Source organism: Ambystoma mexicanum, chromosome 4p, assembly GCF_040938575.1.
Source record: "Ambystoma mexicanum isolate Mex_15411 chromosome 4p, UKY_AmexF1_1, whole genome shotgun sequence".
NCBI classification, from domain to species: Eukaryota; Metazoa; Chordata; class Amphibia; order Caudata; family Ambystomatidae; genus Ambystoma; species Ambystoma mexicanum.
The window spans coordinates 54,621,950-54,649,806 of NC_090927.1; the positions used below are offsets into that span (position 1 = coordinate 54,621,950).

The following is a 27,857-nucleotide window of genomic DNA, read 5'->3' on the forward strand; positions in this document are numbered from 1 at the left end:
AGGGTTTTAGTCATGTGGGACATGTGTCAATCAAGTACTGGTTCTCTTGCTTCTCAGCCCTCATTGTGTGCCATGGTGCTAATGCCTGTTTCCATTTCTTTGTTTTCATGTCTTTGCAGGGGAAGACGCACCTGATACTGCTGGGGTTGTGGAGATGGTGCAGACCCAGGAGGGGTCCGAGGGCCGACCAACCACCAGTGAGGGATGTGGTGTGGTGGTGGGGGAGAACCCACAAGTGCTGCAGGTCGTGCTCTCAAGGGGTGTCTCTGGCTGCACCTCCCCCGAGCTGTACTCAGGTGTTGATTCGGATGAGACCTACGTGCCGTCGCAGGTGAGTGTTCCAGGGAGGGATTCCATTCTGTCTCACCCACCTGCACCAGGGTCAGAACCCTCCATGGGGATGTCAGTGTTGGCAGCTACGCCTTTGGTGGTTACGGATGCAGGGTCACACTCCGCGACATCTGATCCTGTTCCTGGGCCAGCAGATCAGAGGGGGAATGCAGTCCTGCAGCCTCAGGCAGTGCCGGCACAGCAAGGCGCAGTTCGCCTTGCCCCAGACAGGTGTGGTGCCCGCCGACGTGGTGGCCGTACGCCACCCGGCAATACCGCATGGGAGCAATCCATTTACGGTATGGCAACCCAACAGGCTGCATCATCCGAGATGATGGCTCAGGCCATGGATAGGGTGGCCACTTCCATTGTCCCCCCAGAAAGGCTGATGGAGCGACTAGAGCAGGCAACCGACTCCATCTGCCAGTCACACAGGGAGGACATGTTGGGGTCCAACAGGGACAGGCGGGCGGCACTGGCGACTCTGCAGGAGGCCATCTCCATTGAGTCCCAGGGCCACAGGGAAGCCCTGAGGCAGGAGCTCCTTCACCTCAGGACGACTCTTGTTGAGCTTGAGGCTTCAACACACCAAAGGACAGAACAGCAGCTGGAGCGTCTCACCCGTACGCTCTCAGCTGAGATGCAGGCAACGAGGGCGGAGGTCCGGGCATCCCGTGAGTTGTTGCATGGGGACCTCCGCACACTCATCCTCCAGAACCAGACCTACCACACCCGCATGCTTGCAGCCATGGAGGAGCAGACTAGGGCCTTGCGTGGGCTGCCTCCCATAGTGCAACCACCTCCGGATGCAGCTGCACAGGGTGATAATAGCGACAGCAGTGATACTCCCACAATTGGGTAGCCGTGTGGGCCATGAGCCCATGGAGGTGTTTTATCTTCCCAGGATCCACGCAGGTGGGTTCTGGTGTGCATCCTGTCCTCGGACCTCCTGGGTGGCCTCCCCAACCCCCCCGGGCCCATCAATGGCCATTTTTGATTGTTTCTTATTTTTATTTTTATTTTGATTTCTTTTATTCCCAATTTTTTTGGGACGATCTGTTGGCTTCCGTGGTTCCTGTGGGCATACGCTGCATTGTGGCTGGGCACATGCAGGCTTGTAATGTATTTGGTTCAGATGCTTGGGTTTGAGTCACACACACCCCTCCTGCTTCCCGTTTCCATGGGCTTGCAAAGGGTGTGCCCAAGTGACAGTGAATTACACAGTGACGTTGGACTCCCATGAGCTGTGTGGGCAGTCTGTAGTCAATACTGTGTATACATTCCTAGTGCATATTGCTGTTGTGTTGTACACTGCATGTTGCATTGATGTGTAACTCTTCTTCTGTGTCTACCTCCCAATTTGCAGGTCCCTTCCTCATGTCCACACAAGGACCTCTAGTCTGGAGATGGGGTCCATGTTGGCAGCAGTGCACCTACAACTCTACATGGCGACAACACTGCACAGTTGGTAGTGGTGGGAGTGCAGGCATTTCCAGGTGGTGAGACTACTAATATGTAACATTTGTGATGTCATGTTAATGGTAGTACGTGCTCAAGTATGTTGTTGGTCCGGCATTGCTGTGAGCATTTCAGGTGTTGCAGGTTTCTAATAGTGCCACTGTACATAGTGAGACTGATGTCATGTTGTGGGGATTACTTTGTTTACCTGCAATTAGCATGACATGGCACGGTGTGTCGTGTGGCGGTGCTGGGGTTGGGTTGGCTGACATGGCACTGTCCTCTTGTTGCATTTTGCAAGTGGGTATTCATTTTAGCTGCTTCAATGTGTAACTTCACAAAACTGCATTGGTGGTGTCTGTGTGGGTAGGGATGCACACATTGTGACACTTCCAGGTGAACAATCTCAGGCTGACATGGTATTCCTGGTTCATTCTCCAGACATTCAGGATCAGTGTCAGGTTGAGTCATCATTGATTGTCAGATGGAATGTGCCAGGGCAGTGTGCACTCCACAGGGGTGTGATTTCTATGTGAAGTAATTAGCCACTAGCTGTGTACGGGCTGCCTCCCCCCGTGCCCTTTCCCCTCCCATGCGCAGCGGCTGTGCATGTGGTTGGGGATGTGGGGCCACCACCATGTCCACGGCCAGGCCCCGGCGTGTTGCAACGTTGTGCAGGACACATGCTGCCACTATGATCCTGCACACTACTGGGGGAGCGTATAACAGCTGCCCGCCAGAACGGTCAAGGGAGCGAAAGCGTGACTTTAGCACTCCGAATGTGCGCTCCACTATGCCCCTGGTTGTAATGTGGGCTGTGTTATATCTTACCTGGGGTGGCGTGGTGGGGTTCCGAATTGGCGTCATCATGTGGGGGCTGAGAGGGTAGGCACTGTCCCCTGTGGAGGTGGTGATTGGTATCATTGGTGGGGTTGTGACCTTGCTCAGTATCCAACATGCATGCATGTGCAGTGGCATACATACTCACCAAGCAGCCATGTATCGCCATGCCGCCCAGCTTCTAGGTCCCGGCTTAGGGTGGACATTCGGTAAATGAAGCTGTCGTGGGTGGAGCCGGGATAGTTGGCATATACTGAGGTGATGATTCCCTTGGCATTACATGCTACCTGCACGTTGATGGAATGCCAGTGCTTGCGGTTCCTATAGATGTGCTCAGATGCCCTGGGGGGACGTAGAGCCACATGGGTGCAGTCGATGGCACCTAGCACTTTGGGGAATCGTGCCACAGCGTAAAAATCCAGGGCGGCAGCATGCTTTTCTGCAGGTGTTCTGGGCAGGTATATGTGCCTGCGGACTGATGGGCGTGCAGTGATGATGTTCAAGACCTGGTGTAGGCAGCGTGACTGGGTGGCCTGTGACACCCCACCCACTATGGCACTTGTCCGCTGAAATGATCCAGTGGCTAAGAAGTGCAGTACATTGAGGACCTTCTCCAGGGGGCTGAGTGCTTGGGAGCACAGGGTGGGTGATGTGAGGTCATCCTCCCACTCACTCACCAGGTCCAGTATAATGTGTGGTGGAAACCTGTACCTCCCATACACCTGGTCATCAGGCATCCCGAAAAGGCTGGTTCTGGGTGTGAATATTCTGGCCCTGACTATCCTCCTCCTCCTCCTTTGGTAGCCCACTGCCACTGCTGCTAGGAACGGTATGTTCATCCTGGCGTCTGAGCTTGTTATTGTTAAAGTCCGCAAATTTATGCTTTGCGCGTGTTCTAGGCGAGCGTGTGACCCGCGCACCCCTGGAATCCAGTTCCCAGTCCAATAGCGTGTGGAAATTCACACGCACCACGGGATACAGCGTGTGACCCGCGCACCCCTGGAATCCAGTTCCCAGTCCAATAGCGTGTGGAAATTCACACGCACCACGGGATACAGCGTGTGACCGGCGCACCCCTGGAATCCAGTTCCCAGTCCAATAGCGTGTGGAAATTCACACGCACCACGGATACAGCGTGTGACCCGCGCACCCCTGGAATCCAGTTCCCAGTCCAATAGCGTGTGGAAATTCACACGCACCACGGGATACAGGTTCGCTGACGTACTTGCGTGTGTAAGTGCCCGCGCACCCATTAAATACACGTACATAGGCCAATCGCGTGTACGCGCACTTTTGTCCAATTACACGCGATGACACTCTGACGTGCAGTATTTCCACGTGTGCCCCGTCATCACGTGCTGAGTGGGGAACACCCGTGCGGGTCACGTCACAGACGCGCTTACGCGCTGAGGGACTCTGGTCCAATAGAATCGGGTATGCGTGCTGACGCGCTTACGCGCTAAGGGCCTTTCCTCGGATTTCACGCTGACGTGCAGGATTTTCACGTGCCAAATCACTCCGTATCAAGCTGGCCACGCGAAAACACACGGAAGACCACGCTCCTGCCCAGAAGGCCGAGTTACTGCCCCCCAGTGCCCCGAGCAGCCTCCCACGTGCCATCTGCTGCTGCCTGCCTGCCTGCCTGCTGCCACCGTGCCCTGCCATTTGGTGCCTGCACATCAGCCATCTGCAGGGGTCCAGTTGCTGTGTCCACCCCTGCTGGAACTGAAGACTCCCGACTGGGATTACATCGCTCCACAGCCCAGCCCCAGGACCCAGTTGCCCACCCACACCTGCCTCTGGGGTTGCCATGTCGGGCACTTCCACATCTGGCACCAGTGGCAACCCCAGGCCAGAGGGGCAGAGGGGTACCAGCTTCACTGTCACCGAAGATGGTGTCCTGGTGGAGCATGTCCTGGGGCAGTATGATGCCCTCTTTGGATCGTCCCGCGCCAGCAAGGAAGGACGGCAGAGGATCTGGGCCGACTGTGTGGTTGCCATCAACGCGGAGGGGGTGGCAACCCGCGACGTCCTGAAGATCAAGAAGCGCTGGGAGGACTTGAGGTCCAGGACCCTTGTGAAGGCCCGGCGCCTCGTGGAGGGGGGCCGGGGCCGCATGAGTTCCATCCAGATGAGGGTCCTGGAACGCGTACGCCCAGCGCTCCACGCCCAGATCCTTGAGAGGGAGGCCCGTCTGGAGTTGAGCGGTAAGTGTCCAAGCATTACTGTGTGAGACAGGGCATGTTGCGGTGTGCTGGTTCTATGATACTTGCCTGTATGTGTGCCATAGGCCATGTATGCATGTATGTGTGCAGGGACATCATGGTAATGCATGTGCGACCAGTGATGTGTGATCCACATGGTTGTTGCATGTGTTGAAATGCCGCATGGGGAGCCCTATGCAGATTTTGAACATGAGAGCATGCCAGTCTCTGTACCTGGACATGGGTGGGGGTGAGGGATGGGTGCTGATGCCAGGTACATATATGGTAGCCATGTCTGTGTGCCTGACCTGCGTGTCTGTGACTTGTGCATGCCATGGATGCATGACACATGTGTGTGACAATGCACAGATTCAGTAAAGCAGCCAAATTACCCTTGTATCCGCTGTGTTTGGTGTGTTTGGGGCCAGATGGATGTGACTGAGGTGAAGTGTGTGCATGTGATAGGCATGAGCCATGATGCATGTGAGTTACATATCATTGAATGTTTCAAGAGTCCATTGGACATGCATGGAAATGTCCATGGCATGCACCATGCCTGTTACTGTGTGTGTTTTGCCTGGACTGACCCATGTGTTGTGGAGGGACATGATGGAAGTGTACTTTGACAGTGGTGCTCATCTGCTATTGCTTCCTGTCTAGGGGACCATTGTACAGTGCCCTGATGCTTGTGTTCTTTGTCTCCCTCTACGCAGCGGCTAGTGAAGAAGAGGGCGGAGACGGCGCTGTGGAGCAAGGCGGCGGGGATGCCCCCACGGCTGCAGCGGAAGGGGTGGGTGAGCCCCCACAGGGGCCTGCTACGGTGGGAGACGGTGAGGAGCCATCCAGGTTGGTGGTTTGCACAGAGGAGGAGGAGGCCGCCACTGGGGCACACATGGGGCCTGGTGGGGGCATCCCTGCTGGTGCAAGTGGTGCAGTCCAGGGCCAGGGGCAGGAGGCAGCACAGGTCACCGTGGAGGGGCCTGTGCATGTCGCTGTCCCTGACCCTGTGAGTGCACCACCATGCACCAGCAGGGATGCCCCGTCCCAGGCCTGTCCGCAGGTAGAGGGGATGTCCATGTCACCTGACTCCCCTCCACCTGCGGACGTGGGAACCCCTGGCCGTGCGGAGAAGGTCCTGATTGGGGTCGCGATGCGCACGGCTGTGATTCGTGATGCCGTGCGTGCTTCCCGGGAGGAGCACGCACGTCATCACGAAGTGCACCGTGCCGACGTGGCCCAATTGGGATCGGCCATGTTCGGGGGTTTCCTGCATGTGTTGGCCAATGTGGCGGCCCTCTCCTCCTCTGTGCAGGCTATCCACCAGTCGTTCTCCTTGCCGTCTTCCAGCCCAGATGCCACCAGGGCCCCCTGTGGACCTGCCCCGACCAATGCAGCCAGCTCGGTGGGGATCCCATCCCTGCCACAGTTGGGAGTCGGAGGTCCAGCAGGGGTGGACAACACAGCAACTGGACCCCAGCAGATGGAAGATGTGACAGCATCATCAGGCAGGGCACGTGCACGACGGCGTCGGTGGTTTCCATCAGCCTGGATGCCGTCGTGCTGGCAGAGGCAGTGGCGTCGGAGGCAGCAGCGGGCTCGACGTGGGAGGCATCATGGCTCGGGGCCATCAAGATCAGAGGGGCAGGCATCGGCCGGAGGGCAGGGCAACCCTGGGATGGTGGTGTCTTCCGTGTGGGAGCAGTTGGTCCAGCGGATAGGTGCGGAGCGGCAGCGGGCGGAAGAGGAGCGGCTCGCCATGGTCAGGGCGGAGTTCTCCATGCGTCGGGCGTTGAGGTGGACTGAGTGCCTCGAGGAAGCTCGCAGGGAGTTTGAGCTGAACATGGGGTTATCCCTGCGAGACCTCGGGGCCAGGACAGAGTCCCGCCTCCAGGACATCGACATGGAGTTCGATGATGCCCTGGCCAGCAACATCAACAAGTGAGCCGCAGGACTTGCCCGCTGCCTTTGTATATAGTTATATAGTTAGTTAGTGTTAGGTTTCCTTTATTTGTTTTTATTATTTTGGACCGCTCGGACAATGGCCACTTTTTTGTACATATTGTTTTCATTAGGTAGTAGTAGGTTTCCTTTATGGTGTTGGGCTCATGGACCCTGGTACATTCCTGTATTTAGTTTGTTTTTTGAAGGAACATTTTCTTTTTTTCATTATTGTGTTCACCATGTGGAAATGGTTTTTCATTCTTTTGCTTCTACTTGATATTGCTTTGGTCAACATTTGTTTTTGTATTCCTTTTTCGTTTTTTGATTTTTACTTTTGTTCTCCAACATGGACCATTTATTTTATTATCCACATAGTTGTATGTTTGATTTGTTTACTTATTTTTAATCTTTAATACATTTTTTATTTTTACTTCCACTTGTCTTATTTTGTCTTTGGTTTCATACATGTCATGATATGGGTTTTGACATTCACTTGCAGCCATTGTGTATGTGTGTGTGACGGACATGTGTTCATTTACATACTTGCCATTGGGGTTGTGTCATGTAATTGCATTCACTATGTGGGTGGATGCAATCCTTGCCTGGGTGTTTGTGCTGGGTATGCTGCCCATTACTGCCATGATTGTGTATCGTCAGGACCTGGGGGCAGCGGGACATGGGTGGGGGCCTGGTGGAGGGTGCCCCTGCACTGCTGGGGGGTGGGGGTGGTGGGAGACATGAGTGGGAGCCTGGTGGAGGGTGACCCTGCACTGCTGGGGTGTGGGGGTGGTGGGAGACATGAGTGGGGGCCTGGTGGAGGCTGCCCCTGCACTGCTGGGGTGTGGGGGTGGTGGGAGACATGAGTGGGGGCCTGGTGGAGGGTGACCCTGGTGGCTGGGGGGTGGGGATGGTGGGAGACATGAGTTGGACATGGGTGGGGGCCTGCTGGCAGGTGCCCCACAGTGCTGGGGGGTGGGGGTGGTGGGGGACATGAGTTGGACATGGGTGGGGGCCTGCTGGCAGGTGCCCCACAGTGCTGGGGGGTGGGGGTGCAAGGGGACATGAGTTGGTGTTCATTAGTTCAAGGAGACATGTGCCTTTGCTGGGGGGCATGCCCATGGTGGGTGGGCTGCCTGCGGGACATGACCAGGGATGCAGGGTAGTCCCCTGTGGTGTGGGCTGCCTGCAGGGGCCGTGGAGGGTGTACAGAGTACACCTGGGAGGACCCACACTGTCAAATCACATGTGGAACTTCCCGCGCACCCCTGAAATACACGCGCCCAGGCTATTCGCGTGTGGAACTTCCCGCGCACCCCTGAAATACACGCGCCCAGGCTATTCGCGTGTGGAACTTCCCGCGCACCCCTGAAATACACACGCCCAGGCTATTCGCGTGTGGAACTTCCCGCGCGCCCCTGAAATACACGCGCCCAGGCTATTCGCGTGTGGAACTTCCCGCGCGCCCCTGAAATACACGCACCCAGGCTATTCGCGTGTGGAACTCCCCGCGCGCCCCTGAAATACACGCGCCCCCAGGCTATTCGCGTGTGGAACTTCCCGCGCACCCCTGAAATACACGCGCCCAGGCTATTCGCGTGTGGAACTTCCCGCGCACCCCTGAAATACACGCGCCCAGGCTATTCGCGTGTGGAACTTCCCGCGCACCCCTGTAATACACGCGCCCAGGCTATTCGCGTGTGGAACTTCCCGCGCACCCCTGAAATACACGCACCCAGGCTATTCGCGTGTGGAACTCCCCGCGCACCCCTGAAATACACGCGCCCCCAGGCTATTCGCGTGTGGAACTTCCCGCGCACCCCTGAAATACACGCGCCCAGGCTATTCGCGTGTGGAACTTCCCGCGCACCCCTGAAATACACGCGCCCAGGCTATTCGCGTGTGGAACTTCCCGCGCACCCCTGAAATACACGCGCCCAGGCTATTCGCGTGTGGAACTTCCCGCGCACCCCTGAAATACACGCGCCCAGGCTATTCGCGTGTGGAACTTCCCGCGCACCCCTGGAATACACGTAGCCCGCTCCCCCAGGCCCGACCGCGTGAGGAACTTCACGCGAACCCCTGTAATACACGTAGCCCGCTACCCCAGGCCCGATCGCGTGAGGAACTTCACGCGAACCCCTGTAATACACGTAGCCCGCTCCCCCAGGCCCGATCGCGTGTGAAACTTCACGCGAACCCCTGAAATACACGTAGCACGCTCCCCCAGGCCCGATCGCGTGAGGAACTTCACGCGAACCCCTGTAATACACGTAGCCCGCTCCCCCAGACCCGATCGCGTGTGAAACTTCACGCGAACCCCTGAAATACACGTAGCACGCTCCCCCAGGCCCGATCGCGTGAGAAACTTCACGCGAACCCCTGAAATACACGTAGCCCGCTCCCCCAGGCCCGATCGCGTGAATAACTTCACGCGAACCCCTGTGATGCATGTACCCTGCTGAAATCGCGTGTTAGACTTCCCGCGCACCCCGGTATACACGCACACGTATTTTTTGTCAGCGGGTGTCCGTGTTTGTGGGTACCCCTTTGCACGTCATTTTTCCTGGAGGGCCACAGTATGGGACATTCATCATGGCAGTATATAGGTGCTATTTGTTGGCGCACCGTTTGGCGCACATTTCTTACAGCCGCAGAGACGCTACCGCCTGCTTTCTTGTGGCGGTCGTGTTTGTGCCTGTGCGCTGGTTTGAGCGTGCGCTTTTTTCCCCTATTCTATTCCATGAATACGTGTTGTAGGTGAGCGTGTGGGCGTTCCGCGCACTTGTGCCCTGTACTTCCCCCGTGACGCCCACGTTTTGGCAAGTTGTTCCCCATTCCGAGTGTTACGCCCGTGTTCCACCTACTTTTGTTGCGTGCGCCGCGCTATGTGCGAATTTCGCTGTGGCCTGTGCGATTTTCGCTGTGACCTGGCGCACGCTGTTAGATGGCCTGTGCGCCAACGTGCGCCGCGCACTTTTTTATCGCACATCCGCTGGTTTTCTCGCGCACGGCCTTCCATGAATCGACGTGCGCTGCTTTTCGTGCGATTTTCGCAATTGCACTGCGATTTTCGCTATTCCACTACGATTCGCACGTTTTTGCCCACTTGCGCCGCGCTAATTATTCCATGAATCGGCTGTCAGTTTCAATGAGAAATCGCGCCAAACCGGCCACATCAAACTGGCTCCCGCGCGAACGTCAATGCGTCCCGCCAAAATGTCCTGCTCTGGAGCCCAATAGTGCATTCCCTGATGCTGTGGTTAAATGCTGCCATCTTCAGGTCACACAGAGAACTGTACTGCAAAGTCCACCGTGCGGCATAGAGAACTTGAAATAAAGTTTTACAAAAACATGGCAAGTCATACGCTAGAGATGTGCAACCTTTGGCTCTCCAGATGTTTTGTACTACAATTCCCATTCGCCATAACCAGCACAGTTAGTTCTTTAAATTGGTTGGTTCTACCTGGCACTTGGTACTGGCAATTTACTACATTTTTGGCAATATTGAAGACATGGACTTCTCCAAGCGGAAAGGATGCGGCGTGCTGCAATGAGACAGATGTTCCCACTTTATTAAATGTGAGAGAGTGTACAAAAAAATCCCTGCAGCCGTCTCTGTTTGGAGCCATGCTTTGCTGTCTCTTACCTCCATCACCCACACTGTCTCCCTTCCTTTATCATCCGTCCCCAAAATTGCATAGCAAAAGTATGTCCACACTGTGCTGCCCACTAGTACACCAGGAAGCCTGCAGCGTCACCCCCTCTTTGACTGAAGCGGGCAGGGGCGAGGATGTTATTACACGTCCCACAGGGTGTTGAAATGACCAAGGTGACACTTAAGCCAGGCTCATCTCCCTCTGCCCCTGCCTCATGTAACTGTCTTCAATGTGATCCTTTGTGACGATTTGCTGTGTATTTGTATTTGGTTTATTTATAAAGCGCAACCAGGCCCAGGGGCATACGGGCGCGTTCGTTTTTTGATCATGTTACATAAGAGTACAGTTACATTAGCAAGCAGTAGGCAACAGTTCCAATAGTTGCGGTTACAAATAAATACATACATTGGTATTACAGGTACAAGCATACATGTTGCAATTAAGGCGGTGGGCCGAAGGTGAGACAGATAGTAATATTATTTACAATATGTACAGTGGGTAGGCAGTAAATCTAAGCTCTAAGATGTTAAGCTGTCAATGTGTCCAGGTCATTATGCCAATGTTTGGTGTTGCGTTTAAATAGGTTGAAGGAGGTTACAGACCTGATTGGAACAGGTAGAGTGTTCCATAGCGTTGAGGCTTGTACAGGGAAACTACCTCCTCCTGAGTTATGGAGTTTGAATCTTGGTATAGACATAGTGTTAGCTTGAGCTGTTCTAAGTGGTCTTGTAGATGTGTGTGGGGTAAGTTGGTTAGAGATGTTGGATGGTGCTTGGTTAGCCCTGGCTTTGTGGGTAAGGGCAAGAGCTTTGAGGGATATTCTGTGCTCTATAGGGAGCCAATGCAGATTACGTCTAGTCTCAGAGATATGCGACTTCTTAGGGATGTTGAGGGCTACCTTAATGGCGTTATTTTGAGTTACTCGTAGTTTGTGAATATTTTTGCGGCTAGTGCCTAAGTAGAGGGCATTACAATAATCTACTTTGGACAAGACTAACGTTCTAGCAAGAGTAATGCAGTTGAGAGTGGAGATAAACGGCCTACATGCGGTAATAAGTTTACATGTGTAGGCGGCTGAAGACGCTACTGCATTGGTTTGTTTGGTGAAGGATAATGTGGCATCGAGGTAGATACCAAAGGGTTTTAGTATTATTAGAGACAGGGATGGGGTTACCATCAATAGTGAACGATTTGAAAGCAGTATTTAGTTTTTTTAGTTTAGCGTGACTACCAAGGATAATCAACTCAGTTTTTTCGTCATTGAGACAAAGTCCATGGTGTGCCATCCACGCTTGTATTACTGCGTATATTTCATTGAGGGTTTTGCTATCAGTTTCATAGTCGCCAGAGATAGGAATGAGTATCTAGGTGTCATCTGCATAATTAGTATACGTGACACCCATATAGTCAAGTATATCGAAAAGGGGCTTCGTAAATACATTATAGAGTATTTCAACGAAGACCGCAAGGGGTCCTACACAGATAAGTGCACAATAACTGAGAGGGACAGAGAAGGTGGAAATGACAGGGAGGTAAATGACATTGACAGAGTGAGAGCAAAAATACAGAGGGAACAAAGAAAGTGGCACAAATAGAGAGAGGGAGGCAGAGTGAGTGAAATCGAGAGGGAAGCAAATAGAGACAGAGGGAGACAAGGACGAGCGCAAATAAAGAGAGCCAGTGCATGAGACAGATGGAGAGAGGGAGAGAAAAAGGCAGGGTGAGAGACACACGGGATAGAAAGGAAGAGTAACAGAGAGTAAGCATGAAAGACCCTGTGAGATAGAAAGGAGGAGTAAAAGAGAGAAAGCATGAAAGACCCATTGAGATAGAAAGGAAGAATAGCAGAGAGTAAGCATGAAAGACCAACTGGATAGAAAGGAAGAGTAACAGAGAGTAAGCATAAAAGACCAACAGGATAGAAAGGAAGAGTAACAGAGAGTAAGCATGAAAGACCAACAGGATAGAAAGAAAGAGTAACAGCGAGTAAGCATGAAAGACCCAGTGAGATAGAAAGGAAGAGTAACAGAGAGTAAGCATGAAATACCCAGTGAGATAGAAAGGAAGACTAACATAGAGTAAGCATGAAAGACCCACTGAGATAGAAAGGAATAGTAACATAGAGAAAGCATGAAAGACCCAGCAAGATAGAAAGGAAGAGTAACAGAGAGTAAGCATGAAAGACCAACGGGATATAAAGGAAGAGTAACAGAGAGTAAGCATGAAAGACCCAGCGAGATAGAAAGGAGTAGTAACAGAGAGTAAGCATTAAAGATGCACTAAGATAGAAAGGAAGAGTAACAGAGAGATAGCGTGAAAGACCCACCAGATAGAAAGGAAGAGTAACTGAGAGTAAGCATGAAAGACCCAGTGAGATAGAAAGGAAGAGTAACAGAGAGTAAGCATGAAATACCCAGTGAGATAGAAAGGAAGAGTAACATAGAGTAAGCATGAAAGACCCAGCGAGATAGAAAGGAAGAGTAACAGAGAGTAAGCATGAAAGACCCAGAGAGATAGAAAGAAAGAGTAACTGAGAGTAAGCATGAAAGACCCAGCAAGATAGAAAGGAAGAGTAAAATAGAGTAAGCATGAAAGACCCACCGAGATAGAAAGGAATAGTAACATAGAGAAAGCATGATATACCCAGCAAGATAGAAAGGAAGAGTAACAGAGAGCAAGCATGAACGACCCACCAAGATACCAAGATAGAAAGGAAGATTAATAGAGAGTAAGAATGAAAAATCCACCAAGATAGAAAGGAAGAGTAACAGAGAGAAAGCCTGAAGACACACAGAGATAGGAAGGAAGACTAACAGAGATTAAGCATGAAAGACCCACCAAGATAGAAAGTAAGAGTAACAGAGAGAAAGCATGAAAAACACACCAAAATCGAAAGTTAGAGTAAAAGAGAGTAAGCATGAAAGACCCACCGAGATAGGAAGGAAGAGTAACAGAGAGAAAGCCTGAAAGACGCACCGAGATAGGAAGGAAGAGTAACAGAGAGAAAGCATGAAAGACCCACCGATATAGGAAGGAAGAGTAACAGAGAGAAAGCATGAAAAACACACCAAGATAGAAAGTTAGAGTAACATAGAGTGAGCATGAAAGACCCACCAGTATAGAAAGGAAGAGTAACAGAGAGAAAGCCTGAAAGACCCACCGAGATAGGAAGGAAGAGTAACAGAGAGAAAGTCTGAAAGACCCACCAAGATAGGAAGGAAGAGTAACAGAGAGAAAGCATGAAAAACACACCAAGATAGAAAGTTAGAGAAACAGAGAGTAAGCATGAAAGACCCACCAAGATAGAAAGGCAGAGTAACAGAGAGTAGGCATGAAAGACCCACGGAATAGAAAGGGAAAGTAACAGAGAGAAAGCATGAATGACCCACCAAGACTGAAAGGAAGAGTAACGGAGAGTAAGCATGAAAGACCCACCGAGATAGAAAGGAAGAATAGCAGAGAGTAAGCATGAAAGACCAACAGGATAAAAAGGAAGAGTAAAAGAGAGTAGGAATGAAAGACCCTCTCAAATAGAAAGGAAGCGTGACACAGAGAATGAATTAAAGACTCACTGAGATAGAAAGGAAGAGTAACAGAGAGAAAGCATGAAAAACACACCAAGATAGAAGTAAGAGTAACAGAGAGTAAGCATGAAAGACCCACCAAGATAGAAAGGAAGATTAACAGAGAGAATGCCTGAAAGACCCACGAGATAGGAAGGAAGAGTAACAGAGAATAGGCATGAAAGACCCATGGAATAGAAAGGGAAAGTAACAGAGAGAAAGCATGAAAGACCCACCAAGACTGAAAGGAAGGGCAACAGAGAGTAAGCATGAAAGACCCACAGAATAGAAAGTAAAAGTAAAAGAGAGTAAGCATGAAAGACCCACTGAGATAGAAAGGAAGAATAGCAGAGAGTAAGCATGAAAGACCAACGGGATCAAAAGGAAGAGTAAAAGAGAGTAGGAATGAAAAGCCCTCTCAGATAGAAAGGAAGCGTGACACAGAGAATTCATTAAAGACTCACCGAGATAGAAAGGAAGAGTACCAGGGAGTAAGCATGAAAGACTCACTGAGAAATAAAGGAAGAGTAAAAGAGAGTAGGAATGAAAGACCCTCTGAGGTAGAAAGGAGGAGTAAAAGAGAGAAAGCATGAAAGACCCACTCAACAGAAAGAAAGAGTAACAGATAGTAAGCATGAAAGACCCACCAAGATAAATAGGAAGAGTAACAGAGAGAAAGCCTGAAAGACCCACTGAGATAGGAAGGAAGAGTAACAGTGAGAACGCATGAAAGACCCACCAAGATAGAATGGAAGATTAACAGAGAGTAAGCATGAAAGACCCACCAAGATAGAAAGGAAGAGTAACAGATAGTAAGCATGAAAGACCCACCAAGATAGATAGGAAGAGTAACAGAGAGAAGGCCTGAAAGACCCACCGAGATAGGAAGGAAGAGTAACAGAGAGAAAGCATGAAAAACACACCAAGATAGAAGTAAGAGTAACAGAGAGTAAGCATGAAAGACCCACCGAGATAGAAAGGAAGAGTAACAGAGAGAAAGCCTAAAAGACCCACCGAGATAGAAAGTTAGAGTAACAGAGAGTAAGCCTGAAAGACCCACCAAGATTGAAAGGAAGAGTAACAGAGAGTACGCATGAACGACCCACGGAATAGAAAGGAGGAGTAACAGAGAGTAAATATGAAAAACCCACTGAGATAGAAAGGAAGAGTAACAGAGAGTAAGCATGAAAAACCCACCAAGATAGAAAGGAAGAGTAACAAAGAGTAAGCAGGAAAGACTGATGGAATAGAAAGGAAGAGTAAAAGTGAGAAAGCATGAAAAACCCACCACGATACAAAGGAAGAGTAACCGAGAGTAAGCATGAAAGACCCACAGAAAAGAAAGAAAGAGTAACAGAGAGTAAGCATAAAAGACCAACAGGATAGAAAGGAAGAGTAACAGAGAGTAAGCATGAAAGACCAACAGGATAGAAAGAAAGAGTAACAGAGAGTAAGCATGAAAGACCCAGTGAGATAGAAAGGAAGAGTAACAGAGAGTAAGCATGAAATACCCAGTGAGATAGAAAGGAAGAGTAACATAGAGTAAGCATGAAAGACCCACTGAGATATAAAGGAATAGTAACATAGAGAAAGCATGAAAGACGCAGCAAGATAGAAAGGAAGAGTAACAGAGAGGAAGCATGAAAGACGAACGGGATATAAAGGAAGAGTAACAGAGAGTAAGCATGAAAGACCCAGCGAGATAGAAAGGAGGAGTAACAGAGAGTAAGCATGAAAGACGCACTAAGATAGAAAGGAAGAGTAACAGAGAGATAGCGTGAAAGACCCACCAGATAGAAAGGAAGAGTAACTGAGAGTAAGCATGAAAGACCCAGTGCGATAGAAAGGAAGAGTAACAGAGAGTAAGCATGAAATACCCAGTGAGATAGAAAGGAAGAGTAACATAGAGTAAGCATGAAAGACCCACAGAGATAGAAAGGAATAGTAACATAGAGAAAGCATGAAAGACCCAGCAAGATAGAAAGGAAGAGTAACAGAGAGTAAGCATGAAAGACCAACGGGATATAAAGGAAGAGTAACAGAGAGTAAGCATGAAAGACCCAGCGAGATAGAAAGGAAGAGTAACAGAGAGTAAGCATGAAAGACGCACTGAGATAGAAAGGAAGAATAGCAGAGAGTAAGCATGAAAGACCAACGGGATCAAAAGGAAGAGTAAAAGAGAGTAGGAATGAAAGGCCCTCTCAGATAGAAAGGAAGCGTGACACAGAGAATGCATTAAAGACTCACCGAGATAGAAAGGAACAGTACCAGGGAGTAAGCATGAAAGACCAACGAGATAGAAATGAAGAGCAACAGAGAGTGAGCATGAAAGACTCACTGAGAAATAAAGCAAGAGTAAAAGAGAGTAGGAATGAAAGACCCTCTGAGGTAGAAAGGAGGAGTAAAAGAGAGAAAGCATGAAAGACCCACTCAACAGAAAGAAAGAGTAACAGATAGTAAGCATGAAAGACCCACCAAGATAAATAGGAAGAGTAACAGAGAGAAATCCTGAAAGACCCACTGAGATAGGAAGGAAGAGTAACAGTGAGAACGCATGAAAGACCCACCAAGATAGAATGGAAGATTAACAGAGAGTAAGCATGAAAGACCCACCAAGATAGAAAGGAAGAGTAACAGAGAGAAAGCCTGAAAGACCCACCGAGATAGGAAGGACGAGTAACAGAGAGAAAGAATGAAAGACCCACCGAGATAGGAAGGAAGAGTAACAGAGAGAAAGCATGAAAAACACACCAAGATAGAAGTAAGAGTAACAGAGAGTAAGCATGAAAGACCCACCGAGATAGAAAGGAAGAGTAACAGAGAGAAAGCCTAAAAGACCCACCGAGATAGAAAGTTAGAGTAACAGAGAGTAAGCCTAAAAGACCCACCAAGATTGAAAGGAAGAGTAACAGAGAGTACGCATGAACTACCCACGTAATAGAAAGGAGGAGTAACAGAGAGTAAGTATGAAAAACCCACTGAGATAGAAAGGAAGAGTAACAGAGAGTAAGCATGAAAAACCCACCAAGATAGAAAGGAAGAGGAACAAAGAGTAAGCAGGAAAGACTGATGGAATAGAAAGGAAGAGTAAAAGTGAGAAAGCATGAAAAACCCAACACGATACAAAGGAAGAGTAACCGAGAGTAAGCATGAAAGACCCACAGAAAAGAAAGAAAGAGTAACAGAGAGTAAGTTTGAAAGACCTACTGAGATAGAAATGAAGAGTGACAGAGAGTAAGCAGGAGAGATCAATGAGATAGAAAGGAAGAATAACAGAAAGTAAGCACGAAAGACCCACTGGGATAGGATGGAAGAGTAACAGAGAGAAAGCATGAAAAACACACCAAGATGGAAAGTAAGAGTAACAGAGAGTAAGCATGAAAAACACACCAAGATAGAAAGTAAGAGTAACAGAGAGTAAGCATGAAAGACCCACCAACATACCAAGATAGAAAGGAAGATCAATAAAGAGTAAGCATGAAAGACCCAATGAGATAGAAAGGAAGAGCAACAGAGAGAAAGCATGAAAAACCCACCACGATACAAAGGAAGAGTAACTGAGAGTAAGCATGAAAGACCCACAGAAAAAAAAGAAAGAATAACAGAGAGTAAGTGTGAAAGACCTACCGAGATAGGAAGCAAGAGTAACAGAGAGAAAGCATGAAAGACCCACCGAGATGGGAAGGAAGAGTAAACTAGAGAAAGCTTGAAAAACACACCAAGATAGAAAGTTAGTGTAACAGAGAGTGAGCATGAAAGACCCACCAAGATAGAAAGGAAGAGTAACAGAGAGAAAGTCTGAAAGACCCACCAAGATAGAAAGGCAGAGTAACAGAGAGTAGGCATGAAAGACCTACGGAATAGAAAGGAAAGTAACAGAGAGAAAGCATGAAAGACCCACAGAATAGAAAGGAAGAGTAAAAGAGAGTAAGCATGAAAGACCCACTGAGATAGAAAGGAAGAATAGCAGAGAGTAAGCATGAAAGACCAACGGGATCAAAAGGAAGAGTAAAAGAGAGTAGGAATGAAAGGCCCTCTCAGATAGAAAGGAAGCGTGACACAGAGAATGCATTAAAGACTCACCGAGATAGAATGGAAGAGTAACAGGAAGTAAGCATGAAAGACCAACGAGATAGAAAGGAAGAGCAACAGAGAGTGAGCATGAAAGACTCACTGAGAAAGAAAGGAAGAGTAAAAGAGAGTAGGAATGAAAGACCCTCTGAGGTAGAAAGGAGGAGTAAAAGAGAGAAAGCATGAAAGACCCACTGAACAGAAAGAAAGAGTAACAGATAGTAAGCATGAAAGACCCACCAAGATAGATAGGAAGAGTAACAGAGAGAAGGCCTGAAAGACCCATCGAGATAGGAAGGAAGAGTAACAGAGAGAAAGCATGAAAAACACACCAAGATAGAAGTAAGAGTAACAGAGAGTAAGCATGAAAGACCCACCGAGATAGAAAGGAAGAGTAACAGAGAGAAAGCCTAAAAGACCCACCGAGATAGAAAGTTAGAGTAACAGAGAGTAAGCCTGAAAGACCCACCAAGATTGAAAGGAAGAGTAACAGAGAGTACGCATGAACGACCCACTGATTAGAAAGGAGGAGTAACAGAGAGTAAGTATGAAAAACCCACTGAGATAGAAAGGAAGAGTAACAGAGAGTAAGCATGAAAAACCCACCAAGATAGAAAGGAAGAGTAACAAAGAGTAAGCAGGAAAGACTGATGGAATAGAAAGGAAGAGTAAAAGTGAGAAAGCATGAAAAACCCACCACGATACAAAGGAAGAGTAACTGAGAGTAAGCATGAAAGACCCACAGAAAAGAAAGAAAGAGTAACAGAGAGTAAGCATAAAAGACCAACAGGATAGAAAGGAAGAGTAACAGAGAGTAAGCATGAAAGACCAACAGGATAGAAAGAAAGAGTAACAGAGAGTAAGCATGAAAGACCCAGTGAGATAGAAAGGAAGAGTAACAGAGAGTAAGCATGAAATACCCAGTGAGATAGAAAGGAAGAGTAACATAGAGTAAGCATGAAAGACCCACTGAGATAGAAAGGAATAGTAACATAGAGAAAGCATGAAAGACCCAGCAAGATAGAAAGGAAGAGTAACAGAGAGTAAGCATGAAAGACGAACGGGATATAAAGGAAGAGTAACAGAGAGTAAGCATGAAAGATCCAGCGAGATAGAAAGGAGGAGTAACAGAGAGTAAGCATGAAAGACGCACTAAGATAGAAAGGAAGAGTAACAGAGAGATAGCGTGAAAGACCCACCAGATAGAAAGGAAGAGTAACAGAGAGAAACCATGAAAGACCCACCGTGATAGAAAGGAAGAGTAAGAGAGAGTAAGCATGAAAGACCCAGCGAGATAGAAAGAAAGAGTAACTGAGAGTAAGCATGAAAGACCCAGCAAGATAGAAAGGAAGAGTAAAATAGAGTAAGCATGAAAGACCCACCGAGATAGAAAGGAATAGTAACATAGAGAAAGCATGAAATACCCAGCAAGATAGAAAGGAAGAGTAACAGAGAGCAAGCATGAAAGACCCACCAAGATAGAAAGGAAGAGTAACAGAGAGAAAGCCTGAAGACACACAGAGATAGGAAGGAAGACTAACAGAGATTAAGCATGAAATACCCACCAAGATAGAAAGGAAGATTAATAGAGAGTAAGAATGAAAAATCCACCAAGATAGAAAGGAAGAGTAACAGAGAGAAAGCCTGAAGACACACAGAGATAGGAATGAAGACTAACAGAGATTAAGCATGAAATACCCACCAAGATAGAAAGTAAGAGTAACAGAGAGAAAGCATGAAAAACACACCAAAATCGAAAGTTAGAGTAAAAGAGAGTAAGCATGAAAGACCCACCAAGATATAAAGGAAGAGTAACAGAGAGAAAGCCTGAAAGACCCACCGAGATAGGAAGGAAGAGTAACAGAGAGAAAGCCTGAAAGACGCACCGAGATAGGAAGGAAGAGTAACAGAGAGAAAGCATGAAAGACCCACCGAGATAGGAAGGAAGAGTAACAGAGAGAAAGCATGAAAAACACACCAAGATAGAAAGTTAGAGTAACATAGAGTGAGCATGAAATACCCACCAATATAGAAAGGAAGAGTAACAGAGAGAAAGCCTGAAAGACCCACCGAGATAGGAAGGAAGAGTAACAGAGAGAAAGTCTGAAAGACCCACCAAGATAGGAAGGAAGAGTAACAGAGAGAAAGCATGAAAAACACACCAAGATAGAAAGTTAGAGTAACAGAGAGTAAGCATGAAAGACCCACCAAGATAGAAAGGCAGAGTAACAGAGAGTAGGCATGAAAGACCCACGGAATAGAAAGGGAAAGTAACAGAGAGAAAGCATGAATGACCCACCAAGACTGAAAGGAAGAGTAACAGAGAGTAAGCATGAAAGACCCACCGAGATAGAAAGGAAGAATAGCAGAGAGTAAGCATTAAAGACCAACAGGATAAAAAGGAAGAGTAAAAGAGAGTAGTAATGAAAGACCATCTCAGATAGAAAGGAAGCGTGACACAGAGAATGCATTAAAGACTCACCGAGATAGAAAGGAAGAGTAATAGAGAGAAAGCATGAAAAACACACCAAGATAGAAGTAAGAGTAACAGAGAGTAAGCATGAAAGACCCACCAAGATAGAAAGGAAGATTAACAGAGAGAATGCCTGAAAGACCCACGAGATAGGAAGGAAGAGTAACATAGAATAGGCATGAAAGACCCCTGGAATAGAAAGGGAAAGTAACAGAGAGAAAGCATGAAAGACCCACCAAGACTGAAAGGAAGGGCAACAGAGAGTAAGCATGAAAGCCCACAGAATAGAAAGGAAAAGTAAAAGAGAGTAAGCATGAAAGACCCACTGAGATAGAAAGGAAGAATAGCAGAGAGTAAGCATGAAAGACCAACGGGATCAAAAGGAAGAGTAAAAGAGAGTAGGAATGAAAGGCCCTCTCAGATAGAAAGGAAGCGTGACACAGAGAATGCATTAAAAACTCACCGAGATAGAAAGGAAGAGTACCAGGGAGTAAGCATGAAAGACCAACGAGATAGAAAGGAAGAGCAACAGAGAGTGAGCATGAAAGACTCACTGAGAAATAAAGGAAGAGTAAAAGAGAGTAGGAATGAAAGACCCTCTGAGGTAGAAAGGAGGAGTAAAAGAGAGAAAGCATGAAAGACCCACTGAACAGAAAGAAAGAGTAACAGATAGTAAGCATGAAAGACCCACCAAGATAAATAGGAAGAGTAACAGAGAGAAAGCCTGAAAGACCCACTGAGATAGGAAGGAAGAGTAACAGTGAGAACGCATGAAAGACCCACCAAGATAGAATGGAAGATTAACAGAGAGTAAGCATGAAAGACCCACCAAGATAGAAAGGAAGAGTAACAGAGAGAAAGCCTGAAAGACCCACCGAGATAGGAAGGACGAGTAACAGAGAGAAAGCCTAAAAGACCCACCGAGATAGAAAGTTAGAGTAACAGAGAGTAAGCCTGAAAGACCCACCAAGATTGAAAGGAAGAGTAACAGAGAGTATGCATGAACGACCCACGGAATAGAAAGGAGGAGTAACAGAGAGTAAGTATGAAAAACCCACTGAGATAGAAAGGAAGAGTAACAGAGAGTAAGCATGAAAAACCCACCAAGATAGAAAGGAAGAGTAACAAAGAGTAAGCAGGAAAGACTGATGGAATAGAAAGGAAGAGTAAAAGTGAGAAAGCATGAAAAACCCAACACGATACAAAGGAAGAGTAACCGAGAGTAAGCATGAAAGACCCACAGAAAAGAAACAAAGAGTAACAGAGAGTAAGTTTGAAAGACCTACTGAGATAGAAATGAAGAGTGACAGAGAGTAAGCAGGAGAGATCAATGAGATAGAAAGGATGAATAACAGAGAGTAAGCACGAAAGACCCACCGGGATAGGATGGAAGAGTAACAGAGAGAAAGCATGAAAAACACACCAAGATGGAAAGTAAGAGTAACAGAGAGTAAGCATGAAAAACACACCAAGATAGAAAGTAAGAGTAACAGAGAGTAAGCATGAAAGACCCACCAACATACCAAGATAGAAAGGAAGATTAATAAAGAGTAAGCATGAAAGACCCACCGAGATAGGAAGGAAGAGTAACAGAGAGAAAGCCTGAAAGACCCACCGAGATAGGAAGCAAGAGTAACAGAGAGAAAGCATGAAAGACCCACCGAGATGGAAAGGAAAAGTAAACTAGAGAAAGCTTGAAAAACACACCAAGATAGAAAGTTAGAGTAACAGAGAGTGAGCATGAAAGACCCACCAAGATAGAAAGGAAGAGTAACAGAGAGAAAGTCTGAAAGACCCACCAAGATAGAAAGGCAGAGTAACAGAGAGTAGGCATGAAAGACCTACGGAATAGAAAGGAAAGTAACAGAGAGAAAGCATGAAAGACCCACAGAATAGAAAGGAAGAGTAAAAGAGAGTAAGCATGAAAGACCCACCAAGACTGAAAGGAAGAGTAACAGAGAGTAAACATGAAAGACCAACGCGATCAAAAAGAAGAGTAAAAGAGAGTGGGAATGAAAGACCCTCTCAGATAGAAAGGAAGCGTGACACAGAGAATGCATTAAAGACTCACCGAGATAGAAAGGAAGAGTAACAGGAAGTAAGCATGAAAGACCAACGAGATAGAAAGGAAGAGCAACAGAGAGTGAGCATGAAAGACTCACTGAGAAAGAAAGGAAGAGTAAAAGAGAGTAGGAATGAAAGACCCTCTGAGGTAGAAAGGAGGAGTAAAAGAGAGAAAGCATGAAAGACCCACTGAACAGAAAGAAAGAGTAACAGATAGTAAGCATGAAAGACCCACCAAGATAGATAGGAAGAGTAACAGAGAGAAAGTCTGAAAGACCCACCGAGATAGGAAGGAAGAGTAACAGAGAGAAAGCATGGAAAACACACCAAGATAGAAGTAAGAGTAACAGAGAGTAAGCATGAAAGACCCACCGAGATAGAAAGGAAGACTAACAGAGAGAAAGCCTGAAAGACCCACCGAGATTGAAAGGAAGAGTAACAGAGAGAAAGCATGAAAGACCCACCAAGATAGAAAGGAAGATTAACAGAGAGTAAGCATGAAAGACCCACCAAGATAGAAAGGAAGTAACAGAGAGAAAGCCTAAAAGACCCACCGAGATAGAAAGTTAGAGTAACAGAGAGTAAGCCTGAAAGACCCACCAAGATAGAAAGGAAGAGTAACAGAGAGTACGCATGAAAGACCCAAGGAATAGAAAGGGAAAATAACAGAGAGAAAGCATGAAAAGCCCACCATGATAGAAAGGAACAGTAACAGAGAGTAGGTATGAAAGACCCAGTGAGATAGAAAGGAAGAGTAACAGAGAGTAAGCATGAAAGACCCAATGAGATAGAAAGGAAGAGTAACAGAGAGTAAGCATGAAAGACCGATGGAATAGAAAGGAAGAGCAACAGAGAGAAAGCATGAAAAACCCACCACGATACAAAGGAAGAGTAACCGAGAGTAAGCATGAAAGACCCACAGAAAAAAAAGAAAGAATAACAGAGAGTAAGTATGAAAGACCTACTGAGATAGAAATGAAGAGTAACAGAGAGTAAGCACGAAAGACCCACCGGGATAGGAAGGAAGAGTAACAGAGAGAAAGCATGAAAAACACACCAAGATAGAAAGTAAGAGTAACAGAGAGTAAGCATGAAAGACCCACCAAGATACCAAGATAGAAAGGAAGATTAATAGAGAGTAAGCATGAAAGATCCACCAAGACAGAAAGGAAGAGTAACAGAGCGAAAGCCTGAAAGACCCACAAGATAGGAAGGAAGAGTAACAGAGAGAAAGCATGAAAAACACACCAAAATAGAAAGTTAGAATAAAAGAGAGTAAGCATGAAGAGACCCACCAAGATAGAAAGGAAGAGTAACAGAGAGAAGCCTCAAAGACCCACCGAGATAGGAAGGAAGAGTAACAGAGAGAAAGCATGAAAAACACACCAAGATAGAAAGTTAGAGTAACAGAGAGTGAGCATTAAAGACCCACCAAGATAGAAAGGAAGAGTAACAGAGAGAAAGCCTGAACGACCGACCGAGATAGGAAGGAAGAGTAACAGAGAGAAAGCATGAACAACACACCAAGACAGAAAGTTAGAGTAACAGAGAGTGAGCATTAAAGACCCACCAAGATAGAAAGGAAGAGTAACAGAGAGAAAGCCTGAAAGACCCACCGAGATAGGAAGGAAGAGTAACAGTGAGAAAGTCTGGAAGACCCACCAGGATAGGAAGGAAGAGTAACAGAGAGAAAGTCTGAAAGACCCACCAAGATAGGAAGGAAGAGTAACAGAGAGTAAGCATGAAAAACACACCAAGATAGAAAGTTAGAGTAACAGAGCGAAAGCATGAAAAACACACCAAAATAGAAAGTTAGAGTAAAGAGAATAAGCATGAAAGACCCACCAAGATAGAAAGGAAGAGTAACTGAGAGAAAGCCTGAAAGACCCACCGAGATAGGAAGGAAGAGTAACAGAGAGAAAGCCTGAAAGACCCACTGAGATAGGAAGGAAGAGTAACAGAGAGAAAGCATGAAAAACACACCAAAATAGAAAGTTAGAATAAAAGAGAGTAAGCATGAAGAGACCCACCAAGATAGAAAGGAAGAGTAACAGAGAGAAAGCCTCAAAGACCCACCGAGATAGGAAGGAAGAGTAACAGAGAGAAAGCATGAAAAACACACCAAGATAGAAAGTTAGAGTAACAGAGAGTGAGCATTAAAGACCCACCAAGATAGAAAGGAAGAGTAACAGAGAGAAAGCCTGAACGACCCACCGAGATAGGAAGGAAGAGTAACAGAGAGAAAGTCTGAAAGACCCACCGAGATAGGAAGGAAGAGTAACAGAGAGAAAGTCTGAAAGACCCACCGAGATAGGAAGGAAGAGTAACAGAGAGAAAGCATGAAAAACACACCAAGATAGAAAGTTAGAGTAACAGAGAGTAAGCATGAAAGACCCACCAAGATACAAAGGAAGAGTAACAGAGAGAAAGCCTGAAAGACCCACCGAGATAGGAAGGAAGAGTAACAGAGAGAAAGTCTGAAAGACCCACCGAGATAGGAAGGAAGAGTAACAGAGAGAAACATGAAAAACACACCAAGATAGAAAGCTAGAGTAACAGAGAGTAAGCATGAAAGACCCACCAAGATAGAAAGGCAGAGTAACAGAGAGTAAGCATGAAATACCAACGCGATCACAAGGAAGGGTAAAAGAGAGTAGGAATGAAAGACCCTCTCAGATAGAAAGGAAGCGTGACACAGAGAATGCATTAAAGACTCACTGAGATAGAAAGGAAGAGTAACAGGGATTAAGCATGAAAGACCAATGAGATAGAAAGGAAGAGCAACAGAGAGTGAGCATGAAAGACTCACTGAGAAAGAAAGGAAGAGTAAAAGAGAGTAGGAATGAAAGACCCTCCGAAGTAGAAAGGAGGAGTAAAAGAGAGAAAGCATGAAAGACCCACTGAACAGAAAGAAAGAGTAATAGATAGTAAGCATGAAAGACCCACCGGGATAGGAAGGAAGAGTAACAGAGAGAAAGCATGAAAAACACACCAAGATAGAAAGTAAGAGTAACAGAGAGTAAGCATGAAAGACCCACCAAGATACCAAGATAGAAAGGAAGATTAATAGAGAGAAAGCCCAAAAGACCTACCGAGATAGGAAGGAAGAGTAACAGAGAGTAAGCATGAAAGTTCCAGCAAGATAGAAAGTAAGAGTAACAGAGAGAAATCATGAAAAATACACCAAAATAGAAAGTTAGAGTAAAAGAGAGTAAGCATGAAAGATCCACCAAGATAGAAAGGAAGAGTAACAGAGAGAAAGCCTGAAAGACCCACCGAGATAGGAAGCAAGAGTAACAGAGAGAAAGCATGAAAAACCTACAGAGATAGGAAGGAAGAGTAACAGAGAGAAAGCATGAAAAACACAGCAAGATAGAAAGTTAGAGTGACAGAGAGTGAGCAAGAAAGACCCACCAAGTTAGAAAGGAAGACTAACAGAGAGAAAGCCTGAAAGACCCACCGAGATAGGAAGGAAGAGTAACAGAGAGAAAGTCTGAAAGACCCACCGAGACAGGAAGGAAGAGTAACAGAGACAAAACATGAAAAACACACCAAGATAGAAAGTTAGAGAAACAGAGAGTAAGCATGAAAGACCCACCAAAATAGAAAGGCGTAGTAACAGAGAGTAGGCATCCTAGGCTCCTGCACTATTTTGGGAATTTTCCATACCTGATACCCAAGAAGTTTTTCACTAAACTGAACAGCATGTGTGGGGATTTCCTGTGGCATGGCACGCAGAATAGAGTGGCACTATGGAAGCTGCAGAACTTTTATGAAAAAGGGGGGGATAAAACTGCCTAATTATGAGGTCTATTATGTAGCGAGCCAACTGCAGTATATCGCCAAATGGCTCTCAGATGAAGTGACCCCCGAATCCAGGCTGTTTGGACATGATTGTGCTCCATTTCATTTAAGAGAGATGATCTGGTTGCCCAAGACAGAAATGGAAGAGCGTCCTAAAATGATAATGCTTGAGTTGAAGATGTGGCGCGGGCATGCCGGATGATGGAGAACCCATTTCCATGCTCCCCGCAGGTGCCACTGGATGCACTGGCAGGGGGAGATAAGCAGCTAAGGATGATAATCAGGAACCACTTCGAATCGGTGGGGTTAGTAACGATGGGAGACATCTGGCGAGAGGGGACCATCGTAGATTTTGAAGAGCTGAGGGAAGAAATGGGGTTACATACCGGCCAATATATTATATATCACAGAATGGTGCAGAGGATTAGGAGAACGTGGCCCGAAACGGTACTGGGAGAAGAACCAGATGCTATCATAGATACAATATATGACATAAGGCAAGGGGGGCACGAGATCTCTAGACTGTATGAGATGATGATGGCTAAGGTCGGGAAGGAATTAACACAATTGAGACTAGACTGGGAAGCGGAAGTAGGAGCCCCAATAGAGGACGGGATGTGGGAACGTGCCCTGGGGTACCACAAGAAGGTGTCGAGGAATGCAAGATTAAAACAGATACAATTATATATTACGCACAGAGCACATATGACACCCCAGAGGATATCTAGGTTTGAAAATGCTGGACCACAAGCATTTCCCAAATGCGACGAAGAAAAGGCTGACATGGTACACATGTTTTGGTCATGCCCGGTTATTGAGCGTTTCTGGGATGAAATAGCACAGAAACTAGCGGAAAAGGGGGTCACGATTACTATAGATACAGTCTGGGCCTGCTTGCTGGGGGGGTTTCCCAGATTGCAGAATCCTAAGCATGTTAGGAAATTGAAAGACCTAGCATATGTGCTCGCAAAAAGAAGGATTGCCATGTGATGGAAGACATGTCAAAGACCACGGGTGGAGGTGTGGGGGAAAGAGTTACAGACATGGGAGGAGGCAGAAACCATGGTATGGCAGGAGGCGAGTAATGCAGGGGGAGAGGAGGAGGCGGGAACCCTGATGGCCTGCAAATCATTGATAGCGGAATTGTTTGGAACGATACAAGATCTGACAGAACCCACGGAAAGGGAGACCCTACCACGCGAGGCAGAAACAGAGTGTAGGAATACATAGGCTCGCAATGGGGGGTGGGATAAGGGGAGCAGTGATTGAAATTAAGCAATGTGCAACTGAGCTGTCGATATATGCACTGCGTGTTTGGTTTGTATTGTTTTTTGTTTGAATACAATTTTAAAAAATTGTTTAAAAAAAAAAACAGAGAGTAGGCATGAAAGACCCACGGAATAGAAAGGAAGAGTAACAGAGAGTAAACATGAAAGACCAACGCGATCAAAAA

At 47.0% G+C, this 27,857-nt stretch overlaps 1 protein-coding gene across 2 annotated transcripts in view; it reads right to left on the reverse strand.

Moving 5' to 3' along the window:
- LOC138452986 (NACHT, LRR and PYD domains-containing protein 3-like) overlaps positions 1 to 27,857 on the reverse strand; it is a 412,210-nt gene that overhangs the window by 184,846 nt on the left and 199,507 nt on the right. The window lies entirely within an intron of this gene.